The sequence below is a fragment of the Papilio polytes genome, unplaced genomic scaffold, assembly GCF_000836215.1.
Source record: "Papilio polytes unplaced genomic scaffold, Ppol_1.0 DF824325.1, whole genome shotgun sequence".
Taxonomy (NCBI): domain Eukaryota; kingdom Metazoa; phylum Arthropoda; class Insecta; order Lepidoptera; family Papilionidae; genus Papilio; species Papilio polytes.
This window is the reverse complement of record NW_013524879.1, coordinates 1,209,373-1,225,956: the sequence shown is the minus strand read 5'-3', so window position 1 is coordinate 1,225,956 and position 16,584 is coordinate 1,209,373. Positions and strand designations below refer to the sequence as shown.

Genomic DNA, 16,584 nt, shown 5'->3' with positions numbered 1-16,584 from the left:
TTGCAGATGTCTATGGGCAGCGGTCGCTTCGCCATTTTGGCGGATTCAGGTGGCCGCTTGCTCGTTTGCCATCTTATGTTATAAAAAAAACGATTATCTTTAACCAAACAGCGAAATATCAATCAGACACAATTTTGTGTACAAATTGAACTTATAAATGAGAACTTATTTATTTACATGAATATATTAGATATGAAATTACTCAATAATAAAAGATAAAACACCATTATCAAAATATAATACATTTAATTAGTAGTACGCGTTATCTTATAAATTGGACCACACCGAGCATCCCTTGAGAATATCAAGCTAATGGCGCGTCATACATTTGTGGTTACAGGTCGTGTTATATGAACTTTAATATTTATTTAAATACCAGCTTTCGCCCGCGACTCCGTCCGCGTGGAATTAAAAAGAAAACAAAAGTAAGTATTCTATGTGTTCTTCCAGACTATCCTCTACATCTATACCAAATTTCATCGAAATCCGTTCAGCAGTTTAGGCTACAAACTCTAACAAACATCCATCCATCTAAACTTTCGCATTTTTAATATTAGTATGATTACATTAAACAAATTTTAAAACACTGATATATTTTGTTAACTAGCTGTTGTTTGGGACTTCGTCTGCGTTTTAAAAAATATAGCCTATGTTACTCACAGATAAATTGCCTTTCTAACGGTGAAAGAATTTTTAAAATCAGCCAAATAGTTTTTGAGTTATTTCAATCAGGGATGTTGCGGATGTTGATTTTTTCACATCCGCGGATGCGGATGCGGATGCGGATGTTAAGACATTATGTAAACCGTCATCACCATGATCATCATTTCAGCCTTTATTATGTAACTAAGTCTATTAATGAAGAATTAAAACAATGATGACTTAATTATTAATATTTTTATTGTAATTAATCAAACATTATTATATATTAAACACCTATTGGCAAATTAGTAATTAAATCTAAAATTAGAAGCATTATACTTAATGAACAGGAGTATTGGTGCCTTTTCTGGTTCAAGGCGATTACGCAGAGGTTCATAAATTAAACCCGCGCTACTAAATAATTGTTCGCTAGGAACACTGCCCGGCTACTTGCATGATATTCGCATCCGCACTGATTAATGCGGATGCGGATTCAGATGCAGATGTCCAAATCTATGCGGAAGTTCCGCATTTGCGGATGCGGATGCGAATATTCGCAACATCCCTAATATATATATATATATAAAAATACAAATCTTTCCTCTATATGTTGTTAAAATATGTTTAAAACTCTTTCAACCTATTAAATAAATATTACTTTTAAATTTGCCATATAAAACTATGCCACAAATTGAATTCTTAAGTAAGTTAGCAGTGAAAATTGTTTTTCGCATCGTAAAACATCCGTAGAATAGTTTTTATTTCGCGTGCAAACTTACTGAGGCATTATTAAATGGATTAACGTAAAAAATGCTTCCATTAACTATTTTTGCATTTCTTTTATTTTCTGCTGACAGATAAATTGATATTTGTATACAAGCGAGAACGCCGGCTTCGCGCGACTAGCAGAGCGTATTTTTCTGTCGTAATGTAGTCTTTTATTTAACACGTTATATTTAAGTTAATTGAAACAGTTTTTTAAAATTTGACAACCCTAAACGTTCCTTGTAAATTACTCTTTCTAATAATGTGCAGTTTATGAAAATGAGTTTAGTAGTTTTTATGTTTATCGCGTTCGAACAAAATTTTAGAATATGACCGGAATTATTCTTCCATAACTCATGTCCTGTCTACAAATTGCCAAATACTCTTTGACCCCACAATAAAATATCGCATTATAGATTAAAATAATTATAACATCTAGTCTACATTAAAGCTATCAAAAGGCGTATTAATCTTTGGTAACAATACAGGCCACGTGGCACACGAGGGAGCCATAAATGTGAAATGAATTAATTCTCCGACCATAGAGAAGCCGTATGTTTCGATTGCAATCTTTTAGCTTCGCGTGCGTTTGGACAAAGGCAACTCTCACGCACTGCCATTGTTCATTGCAATTTAAGAAAATGTAATTAAATATGATTGAAATATACTCTCTGATAATATTACTAAGGTTGGTAGTAATTTAGTAATGAAACAAGTTCTTTTAAAAGTTTTTTGCGTTTACAAAAGGTTCGAAGATCGATTTTTTCCTTTTCTAGACAATTCAACGATTTACAACAAAGGTGTTTTTGATACAAAGGTGTGTTTAATGTAATTTATTGTTCTGATCAACAATTTACTCTTTCTATGCGAACAATTATCAAACGTCATTTATTAGCTCACGTCCGTCTCACGATACGCAATCGTATTTATGGAGTCACGTAGCGATGACGTTTGAATTTAGAACGCGCTTTCGGCTTTTGTTCATTTTAAATGTCATAGAGTTTTTTTTTTGACTTTTTAATGTCGCTGTGACGGATCGAAATGCAATTGTTTTTATTACAAGAATTAAAAACAGTTGCGACATTTGGTAAAATTAGATTTTTAGTATATTACCAAGTTCTTGCTTTCGTTCAAATTTTCCAATACTAATGTTATTTTACTATAATAAATGCGAAAGTTTAGAAGTATAGATGGATGTTTATTACAGTTCGTCGCCTAAACTGCTGAATTATTCTCGATGAAATTTGGCATAGATGTAGAGAATAGTCTGGAAGAACACATAATTTACTTTTAATCCCGGTAATAGTTACAATTTCGATAATACTCGATAATTCTGCAACGGTTCAATGTATTTTACTGAAATTTGGCTCATATATAAAACAAAGTCTAATGTAACATTTGGGATATGGTTTATTACCGAAAAGTCGAGTTCCCGAGGGATACGTAGGTTTTTCTTAATACTGCGCAAAGTTGCGGGCAACAACTAGTTACCTATAAGTAATACTTTTACTTTTTAGTAGTTGTGTCAATATTTCTTAACTCGCATTGATATTCTAACATTTCTCAGCATTACAAGAATAATATTTTAACCATAAACAAGTCGCTAACGTCAAAACTCGTTCAATTTTATACAACATAGAGTAAAAGCCGAAAACATTTCTCAAACGATATCATGTATTTACTAACACCTAGGTCTCAAACTAGACCTAATAAAATACTTAATATGAGTTAAACGAAGAAATATAACTATCCCACTCTAAAGTTGGACTCGATGTTCACAAATTGAATTCTTGTTTGCTAGGCGGGATTGCCACGCCTCTGTACCCTCCTATTGTCCGTCTCCCTCACACTTGTTAAACTAGCATGCATTCTATCACGCTCACACCAGCTATCGATTTTATAGCGGCTTGTTTACGCGACCGAATTCCGTTGGTCGTCGTTTACGAGTGTCGCCTTTTGAATGTAGTCTTTTTAATCTGTACGGGTTATATGTAATTGCGGGTAAATTTATGGTGTTGCCAGCAACCGAATGACTCGCGTGGGTGCAGTCTATGGTTTTTTCTTTTGTTTTTTGTCGTTCGGTAGCAGAATAGGGTCCTAATTTAAATTTATAGTTTTTATGCGAATTCAATGCTAAGATACTTATGCGTTATATTGCAATAATATTTTGCGTAACTGGAAAATTGAATAATGGACTCACTTTACGAAACGACAGATATTACTAAATTTTCATTTTAAATTATGTTATGTTATCTACTAACTTTAAAGTGTACTATGCACAAACTAACTGAAAAGTTAAAAATATGCGTGTCTAGATAATAAGTATATAATAAAGTTCAATATTTAAAATTTTGCACAGTTATAACTGGACAGTTCTACTGTTCAATTAAAACTATTAGAACTGATCGTATTTAGCAGACATATAAATCTTATATCGTAACACTAAAATCGTACTAATATAAATGCGGCATTTTAGATGGATATTTGTAGCCTAAATTGCTGAACGCATCTCCATGATAATTGGTATAGATGTAGAGGATAGTCTGGAAGAACACATAGGCTTAACTTTTGTTCTTTTTTTAATTCTACGTGGACGGAGACCCAGTCTAAAACTACTAACAATTAATTATACCAATATTATAAATGCGAAAGTTTAGATGGATGGATGAATGTTTATTAGAGTTTGTAGCTACAAGAAATCAGGGTTCCTGAATCGAACGCTGATTTCGATTACATTTGGTACAGATGTAGAGGATAGTCTGGAAGAACACATAGGCTACCCACTTTCGTTTTTTTTTAAATTCCACTCGGACGGAGTCGCGGGCAAAAGCTACTAACACATAAAAGAGACAGTTATATAATTTCTTAATGTATATTATTATAATTTAATAAATATTCCTAAACATATTGGACATAGTTACAATTCTGCACACGTCAAACTAATACCTCTTCAAATTTATATAATACAATATCTATACAAGGCAGATGTTCTCAGTTTTACACGGGCTAATAACAATAAACAGACAAAAAACATTACCCTCCTGTCGGGTAACATTGGTACGCCCCAACCCCTAGGACAATACCGCCCCATGACGCCCCTTGCACCCGCAGATACGTAATAACAGTAATTATGACCTCACAGTAGTTAATACGGAAATAAATATACTAATATAATAAATCGTAAACACGCTTAGTTATGTAGCTGTAGCTCGAGACTTCGCTTGCGTGAAATTAAAAAATGTAGCCTATGTTACTGACAGACAAATTACCTAGCTACCGGTGTAAGAATTTTTAAAATCGGCCCTGTAGTTTTCGAGGTATTTCAATACATAGATATAAAAAGACAAATCTTTCCTCTCTATATGGTTAGTACAGATGTCAGCAATCTTAGTATATTTTTTAATAATTACTTTTATTATATAAAAAGCCGTACATTTACGACACGCTTTAGGCTATATATTTTCACGCTAAAATAAAGTTTTTCAATTTCACACGGGTAAAGCCGCACGGGAACAACTAGTAAAACATAAAAGTACATATAGTTTACCAACTTTATTTGACCCGATGGGTATATTAAAAACAGTAATAAAGTTAATTAGCACAACTTGAAACTGAAGTCGGTGCCACAACTTAATTTTTACATGGATTAAATAAGTTATCTAGGATTTAACATTTGTAAGTCTAATTTTATTGTTAAAATCTGATTAATGTTATCGTGATAGTTAACTTTCGTGTTAACTTAAACCTTTCATATGTAACTTAAATGTACCTTTTGCTTTTGATTTGATTTAAGTTATCCCTTACAGAGTTTAGGGTTGATTTTATATTGTAAATTTTAAGCAGTGTGCACATGCACTTATAGCTTACTAATTTTAGCCCGCGACTTTGACCCTGCGGAGTTAAAAACACTTATTTAGTGTTAGGAACAAAATAAGTACCGTGCTGTAGAGTTGGCGCAACTCTAGATTATCGGCATAAACGTCACGTCCCTAGCTGACAGCTGTCAATGTCACTAGAAGTATAGATTTTGGCGCGCAACCTGAGTCCTTATGAGAAGTGTTGCTCTGAGTTAAAAGCGACAGTATCAAATAAGTTGTCTAATAATAGTAACCTATGTATTCTTCCCGACTATCCCGAGATCCTTTCAGTAGTTTAAGTGGTAAATTAACTCCCGTCTAAACTTTAAACTTTAGCATTTATGATATTAGTAAGATTTTACTGATTTCACCTTTTATAGTGCAAATTCCTTAAAAGTGGACGCACGCATTTGAGTAAACTACCGCACAACTGTTGTGCGACTGTCGATTGTTTCGCAGCCGTCAACTGTTTAGTTGCACAACTAAAAATCGAGTAGTGTACCTCCATATAAGGTCAATGGAATCAAATAGAGACTAAAAAGTCGTGCGATAGTTTAGACAAATACCTTATGCACGTTCTTAAAGTTTATATCTCAAGTTAGAATCCCAAATTACCCATCTAAACATGTTTGATTGCCCTAACAAATAATAACATGAAGTTCTTTAACCTTCGAAGTAGTATTCAAGCTTGTAAACTTAGCCCTGTTCACACTTGGCCAGTACAGTTAGACAGCTGTCCAGGCCAGTCTTATATAAACTCACTAGCGTCACTTTACATTATACCAGTTATATGACAATTATTAAACGCTATACCCTATTCACACTTGGCCATTACGATTTGACAATTACGCCGATAATTATCTAACGCCAGTCGATGTTCACATCATACCAGTTAAGGTCAGTCCTGTTATTTAGCGTTTTTCACTGTTCACACTTAACCAGTACAATTTGACAGTTACGCGGACCAGTTATCTGGCGCCAGTTAATGTAACTCCAATTATTGAGCGCTATGGTAGACAGTTGATAGATAGTATGGATTCACTGGATCCAGTTAATGTTAATATAATGCCAGTTAAACATCTGTACAGTTATTGAGCGCTACTGAACTACTACTATACTGTACTGGAAAGGTGTGAACCGCGCATTAAGTAACGCGGTAGCAACAATGACGAAGCATTTTTCAGTTACGTCGTTACGTCCAATTAGGAGATAGAAGGTTGCACACAATGGCGCGAAGCTTTGAAGTGACGTAACGAAGTTCCAAATTTAAAATTTCCTTTTTTTTAAAGTGTTGATAATACTGGCCAGTATTTAAAAAAAATTCTTTACTTTAAAATGGAGGCCATTTTAGACCTTGAAAAAATTATTTCTTTTGCATCATTTTTATTATTAACACTTTCTATTATAACAATGTTATATTACTAATAATAAAACAATTAACATTATTAATAGACAATACGATTTTTTTTTTAACTGGCAACACCATAAACATTTTGACAGCAGTAATAAATTTTGCAACAAACACAAAAGGGTAATTAGAAATCTGTATTATTCATATTATTTATGGATCATTAGAATCTGGCGCCATCACTATTTAGTGATTATCGAGTTTACATCTAGTGATGGGACATGCATCTACAAGTTTATTAATGATTAAATAAAATAATGTAATATTGTTTTATAAATATTAAAATATAGATATTTACAAAAACAATACATAATATAATGAGTTACTAACATTTACCATTCTAATATCCGCTTTGTAACTGACTAGCTGTTGCTCACGATTTCGTCCGCGTGAAAACAAAAATAAATAAAAGATATAGCTTATGTTACTCACAGATAAATTACCTTTCTCATGATGGGAGAATTTTTGAAATTGACCTAGAGGTTTTTACGTGAATCGAATACATACAAAAATACAAGTCTTTCCTCTTTATAATATTAGCATAGAAATATAGATGTATATGTATAAACATTCCTCTTATATTACTTGATCTATTAAAAAACTGCATCAAAAAGCGTCACATAGTTTTAAAGATCTAAGCATACATAAGGACAGACGAAGCAAATTATTCCCAATCGTCACTCCGCTCTGTCCCCACGTGGAGAGAGATGAGAATAAAAAGTTTCAACCGTCCCACCTTTGGCCACGAGGAGACGATTGGAACTTATTTATTTATTTAAATTAGGCTTATCAACATAATTACATGACATTCATTGATTTCTATTTAGTAATCCAAACAAACGTGGCATCATGTAACTACAATTACAGATAAACACATCTTGCTTCTAATACTTAACATGCATAAACAATGATTACATACAAAATCCCTTATTTTAAACAAGACAATTTTGTAATAAGTATAAACAAAAAGTATTTTAGTTAAATTAAACAGCTGATTAAAGTTAGCTAACTTATTTCATAATGTTTCCATCTGACACCTTATTGATGATAGTGGGACTAAAAGGTGGGACGGATGGAACTTTTTATTCTCACGAAGGGACAGAGCGGAGTGACGGTTGGGAATAATCCGACGAAGCGACTTTTATACTATTTAACTTTTTTAACGCTTGTTAAAACGTTACCATGCACATCACTAGTGCGCTAACGTGAGATTAACGTTTGTTTGATCGATTTAATATCAAAAGATCATTCGATATACCGCTGTTATATTGCACCATTCGATTCTTACGATTCGATTATCAAACGATTTTAATCGAAAAAGGTCGACGTTAAAAGTATCTGACGTCAATTCTTCCAATGTAAACTTGATTTTTAATTGTTAAATTTCAACCGTACAGAGGATATATATTTTTATAACTTTGTTTTAACAGTGGAAACCGACATTTATAGTCAGTGGATTAAGAACTGTCTTAACCATGATACACATGAATACAAGAACAGACAAAAATTTGCATTGTTCACTTTTAGTTAGCAACCCAAACAAGTAATGTTCACAACATTTTTTTTTCTTCATATCACATAGCCTGCGGGTTATTTTATGTAAAGAGAAAGTACATACTATTAACATAAAACAACAGATTACATACCCTAAGTCTATCTGTTATTTTTGTATATTATTAGTTAGCTGTTTCCCGCGACTTCGTCCACGCAATATTAAAATAAAATAAGTCACCTATAATATACCCGCCTATATCAGTTCAGTTCGGTCGAAATCGGCCCAGCCGTTTCGGAGATTACCCGAAACGTGGCTTGCGAACAGACAGACAGACAACAAAATATTAAATGCGATTTTCGCTATCAGCAACGCAAATACATCTTCCCGAAATCTTGAATTTTTTTTTTGATATTACAAACAGACAGTCCAATTTTATTAGGTACTTATATGTATACATAGAAGATAGATTTAATACTATCGTATTTATAATATTACTTACCTTGATAAATCACTCAAAATCCTCGAATACAAAAAAAAAGAAATCCGACAAAAGATTGCTTTTAAAATATAATCTAAATACATTCAAGAAAATAATCTGGCAATAGATTTGTATTACGCGTGTTATTTGAAACTAAATCGACTAATCAGAAGTATGACTTATCGATAATTACCCAAAAATGTTGCTGATAAGAAAATGTTTGGCAACGCTCGAAGATATTATCTGTGACAAGGTGTCGATGATATGCGTTATTGATCACTTGTTTATCTAATTAAAAAATATAGAAATAATTTTTATTATAGTAAATCTAACAATATGTCGTTCAATGTTTGAGAAATAAGAACCCTCGCAGACTAGATCATCATCATCCACTTGCCCTTATCCCTTATGGAGGGTCGGCACAGTATGTGCTGCTCTTCCATACATCTCTATCTGCCGTCATATCTGAATCCACTCCTTTCTTAAGCATATCTTCCTTCACACAATCCATCCATACTTTCAGACTTACTTACTTACTTACTTTTCCTCGCAGACTAGATCAATGTAATAAAATTGGAGTGTCTGTAATATCAAAAGAAAAATTCCAGATTTCGGGAAGATGTTAACGAAAATCGCATTTAAAAATTCTATGTCTGTCTGTCTGTCCGCAAGCCGCGTTTGTTCCGCGTAATCTCCGAAACGGCTGGGCCGATAAGGACCGGACTTTCACTAAAGGGTAGCTGACGTATACGGGCCTATTATAGGTTACTTTTTTATCTTAATATTGCGTGGACGAAGTCGCGGGCAACAACTAGTCTATAATAATATTTTAAGGATGAAAGATTTGTATTTTTTCCCTAATTTCAATACATACAAAAATACAATTCTTTATTTCCTCTTTAAAATATTAGTTTACCTAGATAGTGATGTTCTTGAGCATTTATATTAGTAACTAGCTTTCACCCGCGACTCCGTATTTATGAAATTAAAAAACAACAAAAGTGAGTAGCCTATATGACCAAACTATCCTCTACATCTATGCCAAATTTCATTGAGATCCGTTAAGACGTTTAGGCTACAAACTCTAACAAACATCCATCCATCTAAACTTTCATGTTTATAATATTAGTATGATAAAGAATTTTTGAGTTTCGGCGTATAAAGGGTTGAATTAAAACTAGGTATCTATTGTTAGATAAACGATGTTAATTAGACCGTACAGAAGGGTAGTTTTAATTAGGCATGCAAACGTTCAAACGATGAGATAACGCCAATTAAATGCAGATTTCTATCATACGTTATCAACATTTAAGGGATGATTCACCCTTCGTTAACATTCATTAAATAGACAAACATACTTTGATATCTGACTAAGCAATATACATGTAAATTAAAAATATTCCATTTTTTACATTTTTGTAAAGCAAAAAAATTCGGTTGCGTCTTGCGTCTTTAGAATTTTTTTTCATTTTTCGTCACAAATTGTCCAATAGTTTAAGAATGGATGGAGTTTAAACAAACAAGTAGGATATGTATGTCTCAAAAATCTTCATCTAAAACGTAATAAACAAATAATTATTACACACTAGCTGCAAGCGACTCCGTCCGTATGGAATTTAAACAAACAGAAGTGAGTAGCCTAGTTCTTCCTGACTATCCTCTACATCTAAACCAAATTTTCTCAAGATCCGTCTAGCAGTTTACGCTACAAACTAACAAACATCCATTCATCTAAACTTTCGCATACATATTAGTAAGACTAGCTGTACCCGTGCTTCATCCGCATGAAATTTTATTTACATTTGTCAAATTATCAATAGCAAATGTCAAACTGACATGACATGAAAAACCTTAGCAATCTTGCTTCCTTGATGTTGTCAGCAACTTATGGTCTCTTTCTCACATTAGGATTTTTATTATAAATATTTACTGCCTAAGTTCAATGGCGTGAAAATATATAGTCTAAAGCGTGACGTAAGTGTAGGGCTTTTTATCAAAAAGAGAATTATTCAAAAATATGCTGTAATTGCTGACATCTTAGGTAACAAAGAAGTGTGTGTTTACGCTTTATTATAATAGTATAGATGTGCGATAGTTGTACACACCTAACTTTACTAACCCTCGTTGCAGTTAATTGGCCATTTGCAGCCACTTCTTTGAATCTAAACGAGAGATTAAAAGCTTCGAGGGTGGATTTACAATGCATCATTTGGTTTGTTTATATTTTTATAAAATAATAATGCCAAACATTAGTATTTGTTAGTTATATTATAGAAATGTAGTGTGCATTTTTTATGTGAATTCAATGGCACAATTTATGTTCTTACTAGCTTTTGCCAGTTCGTCCGCGTTGAATTAAAAAAAATAACTAGCTTATGTGTTTTTCCAGACTATCCTCTACATTATACCTTTCATCGATATCTTTTAAGCAGTTAAGGCTACAAATTCCAATATCCATCCATTCAACGAAGATTTCGATTTATAAAATTAATAAGATATGTAATTGTATTTCGACTTCTACGTAAGCTATTATAAGAAAATTGTAAAAAAATTATTTTTTTTAGTAAAATACAAAGATCTTAAAAAGGACAGAGGTCTAATTTTCGCCTTTTCATACCTACATTATTATAAGGAAAGTGCAGTGGTAGTGCCCGCTTTAACAACTTCGCACGAATGGGCCGGCGCGGTGTAATACCACGACCAAACAGAAGACAGGCGTGAAGTGGAAGCTTTTCCGCGTTTCGTCTGATGAGTGTGGTGCCGGTGGCCCAACGTTTGTCCCTTTTCCTTCTCACCCTATTTCTCATAATAGGATGAAAAGGGACCGTGAATTTGACGGTGGAGGAGACGCATAGACGGGATATATGCTCTTTATGTGCGTCTCCTCCTCTGTCGATATGGAACGCATCCGCTATTGCGAATGTCTATGGGCTGTCGCTTCGCATTTTGGCGGATTCAGGTGGCCGCTTGCTCGTTTGCCACCTTATGATTTAAAAAAAGTATTGAAACGGATAGTAGATTTAACATCTATGACGGAAGAAAGGAGAAACTAATTTCTGTGTTCTCCGATTGTTTGTTCTAACCCTCGCGTATATAACGGTTGATAACGATAATTATAAAAATAATTTCGTTATCAACATTTGATATATCGAGTATTAAAGTTGTCAGAAGTCGTAGTTATCTTCTATTATTTGTTATAAAATTATATTCAACTACTGAGTAAAAAACGATATCGTACAGTTATTCCTGTCTATAATTCTTCTTTTGTTTACATTTTATTTGTACAAAAATTAGTTCATCTCAAAGAGATTAAAATAATATATAGACGAGGCAGTGGACATATTTTTTACCGATACTATCTCTGAGAGGTACTATGTCAGTTGTCAAGTTTAGTGCCACCTCGTGTCCTTGTTTTGATCTATAGAGATATTATGAAGAGGGAAGTATTGAATTTTTGTATATATCGAAATAACTCGAAAACTACTGGGACCATTTTAAAAATTCTTTCACCGTTAGAATGGTAATTTATCTGTAACTAACACAGGCTATATATTTTATAGTTTTAGTACGTAATAAAACAATTACAATAAGCTCCTATATCGTCTTGTTTTTTGTAAGTATTTCGGTAGTGAAAATTGCTGTTATAAGCATGGTTCGCGAGTCCATTCTAATAACGTTGGCAGATTTACTTTTAGTATTTTATTCTTATCCTAATGCTATTAATCAAATCTAGATGAATTTAAAAACAAAATCTCGTTTTGTGTATTTACTAAAGACAGTATATAGGTCTTTAGGTCTCTGGGAGAAACCTATTCTTTAATTTCAGATCGGAACAGTTATTCTCGGAAACAAAATAGAATCGTTATTTTTATAACAGCTTTTGTTCGCGACTTCACACGTAAGAAAACAAAAGAAAGTAGCTTATGTGTTCTTCCAGACTATCCTCTACGTCTATACAATCATCGAGATCTACTCAGCCGTTTAGGGTAAACTCTACCAAACATGCATCTAAACTTTTAGTAAGATGTATTTGTTTTAATAATTAAATGTATACTAATATAATAAAGCGTAAACACACACTACTTTGTGACGTAAGATGTCAGCAATCACAGCATATTTTCGAATAACCCTTTTTTTAATAAAAAGTCCTACACTTACGTCACGCTTTAGGCTGTATATTTTCACGCCGTTAAACTTAGGGGTAAATATTTTGGATAAAAACCCAAGTGTGGGAAAGAGACCATAAGTTGTTGCCAACATCAAGGAAGCAAGGTTGCCATGGTTTGACATCATATCATGTCATTTTGACATTTACAATTGATAATTTGACAAATGTGAATAAAATGAAATTTTCAAAAATTCATGCGGATGAAGCCGCACGGGAACAGCTAGTGAACAATATTTTGAAGAAGAAAACTATACGGTAACCCTATAAACAATATATCAAAACACCACACTGGGGTTTGAAAATCATAAATTACAACCCTTAGAGGCGTGTCTCGATTCGCCACGCCTCTAAAACTTAGGGGTGTTTTGTACCCCCGAAACTTGACAGGAGAGGCGGTAAGCCCGGGGGTCTGAAGTGCCTTGACTACAATGGGAAATTTATCACGCTGTACTATGATTTTTGCCCGACCGAGAGGGTAGTTTTTCGCCCGCATTTTATGTAGTCTGTATATTCTAGAAATTATCTATTGTACTAATATTATAAAGAGGAAAGATTTGTATATTTACATGTATTGAAATAACTCAAAAATGTTTGGGCCGATTTTAAAAATTCTTTCACCGTTAGAACGGTAATTTTTCGTTTTTTTTTTTATTTATTAACGCGGGCGAAGTCGCGAGCAACAGCTAGTTGTTTAATAAAAATTAGAACATTTTAATTAGTATTGTAACTAGGCACATTGGAAAGACATGATCATAAATTTAAAAGAAAAATTGCAAGCATTTATTACGAAAAAAAATTCAAATTCTTTTTTCAAACCGTGAACGAATTTTGTTTTTAAAAATAGGTGCAAAGTGATATTAAAAAAATCGTTACTGGCCACTACAACGCCTGATAAATTACGAGATGAAATTAAAAAGAAACCAGTCGTCGGAATTACCTGTCTTTATTAAGGTTAACATTTCAAATTACGTTAACATGCAAGTTAATTTTAAAAATAAAATTGAGTTTCAAAAACATAACCTATAGCATATTTGTACACAAAAAACGAATTTAATTCAAGTAATCTATACAATTATAATAAAGCGTTAACACACACTTCTTTGTTACCTAAGATAACAGTATATTTTTAAATACTTCTTGATTCTTGATCACCTCGGTGTTAAATCTCCTTAACCCCTTCTGTTATAAAAGGATTTAGTATATTTACATATAGCACTGTCTGAAGCGAGTTATGGTCTATGGTCTTGAAGCATTATTTAAAACTAGCTGTTCCCTTGCGGCTTCATCCGCATGAAATTGTGAAAATTTTATTTTAATGTTTACATTTGTCAAATTGTCAATAGCAAATGTCAAAAGGACATGACATGACGAACCTTAGCAATCTTGCTTTCTTGATGTTGGCAGCAACTTTGGTCTCTTTCCCACATTATGGTTTTTATCCAAAATATGTTTAATGACATGAAAATATATAGCTTAAAGCGTGACGTAAGTGTAGGGCTTTTTATTAAAAGAAGAATTATTCAAAAATATTCTGTAATTGCTGACATCTTAGGCAACAAAGAAGTGTGTGTTTACGCTTTATTATAATAGTATAGAAGTATAGATTAAGAAATATACAATAGTATATTTATTAATTTAGTCCTTTTGGTTGTTAATTATCATTTTTATCGAATTTTTCAACGAAACCGTCGCACTTATCTTGTAGATAAAGAATGCAATTGATAAAAATATATATTTACAGCATACTTAAAAATAATAATTCCTGCTACTTGTCTTTAAATAATTGTGATAATTTTACCTTTTGTTACAGTGTTATAGCGCGCATGTACTTATAACGAGACTTTGTCCGCGCGGAATTTTAAAAAAAAAACAAAAGTATCTAAGTCATTGTATACCCGAAAGTTTAATATTTATTAACAAATATTCATACAAACTTCCAGATTTATAGTACCTACTAGCTTTCGTCCGCGACTCCGGCCGTGTGAAATTAAAAAAAATTAGCTTATGTGTTCTTCCAGACTGTCCTCTACATCTATACCAAATTTTATCGATATCCGTTCAGCCGTTTAGGCTACAACTCTAACAAACATCCATCTAAACTTTCGCATTTATAATATTAGTATGACAATATTATTAGGATAAATATTTTCATAGCATTGTTGCTAACAAGCTATAGATTTTACAATATAACCTTACATAACCTAACAAATTAGACAAAATAATTGAAAAATGAAAATAACAAAATGGCCGCCATGTATAGGTTTGTTTATTGTATTATATTTGGACATTAAAACACTCACACTTTGGAATCGGGCGAAAATACGGACGAGCTTCTTGCCATATTAGAAAACCTTATACTCCTTTTAAATAACCCTTAGAGATAAACATACTAATATTATAAAGAGGAAAGATTCTTTGTATGTATTTAATTCACGCAAAAACTACTAGGCCGATTTTAAAAATTCTTTCACCATTAGAAAGGTAATTTATCTGTGAGTAACATAGACTATATTTTGTATTATTTTTTAATTTCACGCGGGTTTTTAAAACACATTTTGCGACGGATAGTTCTAGATATCTTGAATACGGCAGGAGGTGCGCCTAGAACACGTCAAATAAGTCCATAGTCTGCCTACCCCTCTTGATGACAAACGTTATTAGTTAAAGATATTTTCATCTGATGATAATTTTAATAAATTTCATATACATTATTTTTAAACGAAATTATATTTGACTTGCTTTTGCTTGCGGCTACAACCGCTCGAAAATTAAAAATTGTAATACATAGTCTATGTTATTTATTAGATTTTTGATAGTAAAAGAATTTTTTAAATTTACTTAGTATTTTAGTTATTACAAAACATAAAATAATACAAATATCATAAACATTTAATTAATAATTTAACATAACCTAAAATCAAGTACACATTAGGAAAAGAAATTTGAAATTTTTTCCCGCTAATGTCGCTTATTGACAATGTATTAAGTGAGAAAGAATACAAAAATCAACTAAAATAATCAGATTACTAACTAGGCCTATTATATCCATAATATATTTGGGATTTACTTTTTAAAAATGTTATGAAACAAAAATTAGGCCTATCTTGTAGTTTTCAGTTACGTAATCCAAACTATGCGTCTGTTTTGTTACATTTTACTTTTTATTGTTTTTTATAACTTAAATCCTATACTTTAAGTTTAATTGACAGTAAATACTTATTATTGTAACCTAACTTAACAACTTGACAAAATTAATGTGGGTAAAATAAAATAAAAAAATTATTAATAAGTCAGTCTGATTGTAGATTATCTTTGTCTACGGCCGAAACGAATTAATTAAAAAAATATATAATCTATCTATCAGCGATTTTAAAGCTTATAAATTTTTATAATAAATTTTCAACTTACCTTTTCAAAATGTTAAAATCCAAAGTTTAAGCTCGTCCACCCAACACAGCCGATGTAAAAAAAAAAACTTTAAAATATTGCACTATTCAACCAAACGTCAGTACTAATCGATCACTTGACACGAAAACGATAATTGTGTTTCTTATATCTTATCTGTGAACTTTATTCTATAAAAAAAAACACAATAAATTTCCTAATTACGTCCTTGCTGATTGACAAATCACAAACAGTCTTAATTTATATTTCGTTGCTATTTAGGTCGTATTGTTTAAAATAATATTATAATAAAGAGCACATTGATTTACGAATTCAAAATAGTTGTAGCTCGTTGTGTTTCGATCGGGGCGGCCATAGACACGAACA

The 16,584-nt window shown here is 32.3% G+C and overlaps 1 protein-coding gene across 1 annotated transcript in view; it reads right to left on the bottom strand.

Moving 5' to 3' along the window:
• Nucleotides 1-16,584, bottom strand: part of LOC106100350 (homeotic protein ocelliless) — a 46,921-nt gene extending 30,337 nt beyond the window's left edge. The window contains exon 1 of the mRNA XM_013279179.1: nt 16,222-16,584. The gene's annotated coding sequence lies outside the window, so the exon portion shown is untranslated. The remainder of the gene's footprint in view (nt 1-16,221) is intronic.